The sequence below is a fragment of the Macaca fascicularis genome, chromosome 1 (genome assembly GCF_037993035.2).
Source record: "Macaca fascicularis isolate 582-1 chromosome 1, T2T-MFA8v1.1".
NCBI classification, from domain to species: Eukaryota; Metazoa; Chordata; class Mammalia; order Primates; family Cercopithecidae; genus Macaca; species Macaca fascicularis.
This window is the reverse complement of record NC_088375.1, coordinates 187,894,968-187,899,904: the sequence shown is the minus strand read 5'-3', so window position 1 is coordinate 187,899,904 and position 4,937 is coordinate 187,894,968. Positions and strand designations below refer to the sequence as shown.

Below are 4,937 nucleotides of genomic sequence, written 5' to 3'. Positions count from 1 at the left end.
TTCTTCCGGTTCTCTAAGCACACTCTGCTGCCTCCTGTGATCCTGGGCATGCATGTGGGTTGAATGTGGAGTGTGCAGTGGGCACATACAGGTGTCGCTGTGCCTGAGTGTGTCTATATGTTGTCGTGGAATGTGCACAGATGTGCACTCACCCTGAATCTTGCCCATTGCGTGGATTGAGCAGGGTCACTTTTTGGTCACTCATTCATGCCCTGTGGGATCCTGTGGTTAGAGCACCTCTCCATGGCTGAACAACCAGAATTCTGAGCCCCCACTGTCCTTTGTTGTCTGATCATGGCCAGCACAAGCCCTCGTGTGCCACCTGATACTAGGTGAACATCCTGTGCAGGAAGTTCCCAGCCCACTCTTCTGTCCCAGCCCTCTCCCTCTGACTCCAGTCAGGCACTGACTGTCCAGGCTGCTCCTCTCCTGCCCCCTCTCAGAGCAGGGCTAAAGGAGCCCAGTGATTTGGGAGGTCAGGGGACAGGGAGGGAGGCTCTGCCTACAGCCACCAATTTCGGGAGAAGTCCTGTCAGAGAAGCAGAAAAAGATGTCACATCTTAGTAAAAAGAAGGTCTGGCTATGGCATTCAGGGACCTGGGCTAAAAATGGGGGACAGCTGTGCTCAGATCCAGCAAGAGAAGCAAGGTCTAGATGGAGAGAGGCTGGCACAGCAGGGACACCAGTCCAGTGAAGCTGTGAGAAGTAGGGGACTGGGTGTTGAAACAGCCCCCAGGCAGTCACCAAGTGTGGACAGGGTTGAGGATGTCCCTGTTCACTCAGGGTGGCCAGCTAGAGGCAGGAAACCACCACCAGACTGTGGTGTGGGGGAGGAAGTGCTTGGGGTCCGACATCCTCTCCACTGGCCAGACTCATTTGTCTACCGGGGCTCCTCCCAGACCTTACAGGACAGCTGCCCACTCCGTGAGCTTCCTGAAGAGCCTGCAGACCTCATGTGTGAGGGAGACTGACAGGTGCCTGGTGATGTGGCCAGGCTGGGCTCCCTTTTCATGTCTCATTGCGGGTATGAGAGGCTGGGTCCTTGAGGTGCTCATGCCAGACCAGGCCTATGAGGCTTTCCTGCTCAGCTCACAACAGCCCTGCTGGTTGGGATGTGGTGTGTCGCTGCTCAGACTCTAGTTGCTAACTTGATTCTCAATGTGGCAGTGTTGGGAGTCTGGGCCTCGTGGGCAGTGTTTGGGTCATGGGGGTGGATCTCTCATGAATAGATTAATGTCCCCCTGCAGAGGCATATGAGTTTTTGCTCTAACTGGAAGGGATTAGTTCCTGAGAATGTGGGTTTTGAAAGGAGCCTGGCTTCCTCAGTCTTTCGTGCTTCCTCTCTCACTCTGTGAGAGTCCTGGGTTGCAGTTTTGCTTATTGTGCTTGTTTTGTGTTGGTTGGCCTTCAGCCAGGAGGTGGCGCTTTAAAGAGAGCATCATCAGTGGCAGTATAGGGAGGATCAGGTGGTGGGAGGGGCCATAGAGCTCCCAAGAGATTATGTCTTTTGTCTTTGGCTACAAAGGTGAGTAGATAAAAACTTACCAGGTGGGTGCAGGGTTAGGCATGTCTGAACTCAGACTCTCCTTGGGTGAAGCTTGCTGCAGCAGCTGTGGGGGATGGGAGTGTGGTTCTCAGGCCAATAGAATTATGTTTCCAGGGGGATTATGGCTGCCTCTGCTGTGTCATGTAGGTTACCAGGGAAGGAGGGAAAGCCATAATTACAGGCCTCACTTAGCTCCCATGCAGCCCAAAAAGCTTGTCTCATTCCCATTATGCCTCACCAACAGCACTGAGTTTATTTCCAGGCACTGGGTGAGCAGGGCTGAGAAGTTGCCCCAGGTTACCAGCCTCCTGGCTGAGAAAGCAAGCAGGGCTTTCAGGTTTCAAGCTTCCTCATCTGCTGTGGCTTCTGTGCTGTGTCTGTACTCCCGATTTACCCCCTCCCCCAGTTCTGTCCAGGAAACTTCATGTTCAGTCAAATTTATTACGAAGTTCAGCTGGAAATTTCCTTCTTTGTGTGGTCTTTTCCCAGTTCCTCTGGCTGCTCTCCCTAGGGACCCCTATGAGACAAAGTCAGAAATGGCTTCCTTGGGGACAGAGAGTGCCCGCTGCTTCTTCTACCGCTGTATTTCACTTGGCTCTCTAAATTCATCCCAGCTCCAGGTAAGGTCAAATCCTACTCCCTCGATCTGGACTTTCAGTTTTCCCAGTGAGGGTATGTGTTCAGGGGCAGAGGAGTCCCCTTTCACACTTTAGACACTCACAGGTTTTTGACTGTTTCCTAGGGTCTTGCAACAGCAGTCTGCTTCCTTTGACGGGTCTGGGGATTCTGTCGGCTTTCCAGGTGTATCCTGCACTAGTTATTGGAGCAAAAATTCATGATGTGAGTCTCCATAGGCTACTCTGTCTGTCTGAGTGGGAGCTGCAAGTTAGTCCTGTCTCCTGTTTGCCATTTTTCCCCCAATCGGTGTATATTAACTTTTAAAAATTAGTGAAACATACAGAACATAAAATAGGACACTTTAACAAATTTTAATTGTACAGTTCCATGGCATTAATTACATTCACAATGTTTTACAACCATCATCACTACCTATGTTCAAAACCTTTTCATCATGCTAAGAGGAACTCTGTAACCTTTAAGGAATTACTCTGCCTGCCCTCAGTACCTAGTAATCTCTAATCTACTTTCTGTCTTTATGTTTGCATATTCTACTACCTGTAAGTGGAATAATACAATATATTTCCTTTTATGTCTGGCTAATTTCACTCAGCACACTGTTATAATGATCATTCCTGCTGTAGCATGTATCAGAAATTCATTCCTTTTTATGATTGAATAATATTCCATTGTATGTATATACCACATTTTGTGTACCCATTCATCTGTTGAGGGATACTTGGTATCTTTCTGCCTAATAACTATTGCTAATACTGCTGCCATGAACACTGGCTTAGAAGTATCTATTCAAGTCATTTCTTCCAAGTCCTTTGTTTATAGACACAGGAGTGGAATTGCTGGATCCTATGGTAATTGTGTTTTTATCTTTTAGAGGAACCACAAATCTTCTGCGTCCCCCTCACCCCTCTATCCACTGGAACCTGTAGTCTTCTAATTGTATTCCAGAAATGTCGTTCCTTGCCATCCCTCAGTCTTCTCACTTGGCCTTTCTGGGTCTCTGTTTGCCCTCCCTCCACACTGAAGCCACAGCCCAGCTTAGACCTTCCCACACTCTTCATCAGGGAAGACAGCATCTCAGTGTTCCAGCAGGCAGCCAAGCCCTCCGTGGGCTGATGCCTCACCCACATTTCACTTGTCCAGCCCACATCCTAGCCCTGTTCATGTGGAGACGGCTGAGAACATCCTCCCCTCACCTCTGCCTGCCACATCCTCAAGGCTAAGGCCAGAGCCCAGGTGCCTCTCACGCTCTGCTGGCTGTCTCCCTCCCTTCCTCGGCCCCCAGGCAGCATTTGTGATTTATCCACAGACAGTTACAGACCAGTGCCTAGGATAGTGCCAGAAACAGAGCTGCTCAGTGAGTGAATAAGTGAGTGAAAGGATGAATGAGGAGCGAAATATCTGGAGCATAGAATGTGTTTCTGTGCAACACATTTTCATCCTTGACTGTGAAGTCTTCAAGGCAGGGACAGTATCGTTTACCTCTGTTTTCTCATCACCGTGCACAGGACTTGACCCACAGAGGTAGACTTAATAAATACTTTTATATTTGCATGAAGTTAATTAAGTTTTTAAAATGAACAAAACAGAATGGAATTCACTGAGAGTAAATATTCGTTCTGAGCTGGAAATGGAGCTTAGGGATGCTCTCCTATCCTCTAGTGGCAGCGACATGACTGGCAGCCAGTGTTTAGGAAGAAGTTCTCATTCTGGGATGAAGCAGTGCTGGAGAAGGTGTATCTGGAAGAAACATTTGCTTAAAGCCTGTTGCATGAAAGTTTATTCACTATTTGAAGAATTCACAGGACTATTCCTTCAGAAAAAGCTTGTTTCTACTACTATTTACACCATTTTTGGCATTTGTATTTCACAGGACATTTCCTGCAGCTTTTCAGATTTCCACAGCAGCCATTTTGGAGTGTACCTGTCCAGCTCAACAGCTATTTCAGGTGTGTTTCATATTTTACAGACTGGAAACCTTCAAATGCTGTGTCACACAATAAATATTGAGCTTTTCTTTCCAAGGCAGTCTATTGTCCACAGTTGTATGTTTTTTGCCAATATTGTGCTATGTGGAGTGTGGGACCATGGTATCGAGATCCCGTTGCACGTAAAGAATTTTGGCAACTTGGAAAGTAGATGTTAATACGTGAACATTATACTGCAGCAAAAATTTAATTGGGCAAGACAAGAAAATGTGGGAGATGACACACATTGATGTAAAACTTTCTATAAAGGCTTACTACTACCTTTCACTTCTATGGCTTGAAAGGTAGGACCAGTAAGCCGAGTGAATTCTAAATATATGCAAAGCTTTGAATTATTCAACATGGCTGACTATTGAGTTAAGTAGAAAAGGTGGTGTGCTGCATTGAGAATGAGTGGGGAGAGACAAACTGACTCTGTAAAATTCCTGATGATTGAGAGAAGCGCACATCTGAAGTTCAATGTACTGAAGAATACCTAATTCTGGAGAGTCATACTCCTCACATGAGGAAAACACCTGAATACACTCATGTTTGAAACACCCACTGACAGTGGATTTTGACTGGACATTGGGAAAGAGCAGAGGGATCAGTGTCTTCATGGTGTGCCTGAAATACCAACTTGCTTTTGTGCACAGAGACACCGACACGAGGTTTCCTGTCCACAAACAACCAATATACAAGGACATAAATGAAGATGCTGCCTATGAACACTGGGGTCACAAATGTTGGCTGTGAGCCTGGAGACTCCCCCTATCTTCCCACCACCA

General features: G+C 47.2%; 1 long non-coding RNA gene across 1 annotated transcript; it reads left to right on the top strand.

The window, feature by feature from the left end:
- The first annotated feature begins 2,024 nt into the window (after positions 1–2,024).
- Positions 2,025–4,206, top strand: LOC141408082 (uncharacterized). Its single transcript, XR_012420497.1, has 2 exons — positions 2,025–2,166; positions 4,056–4,206. It is a non-coding gene; the product is annotated as an uncharacterized lncRNA (long non-coding RNA).
- Positions 4,207–4,937: the final 731 nt, after the last annotated feature.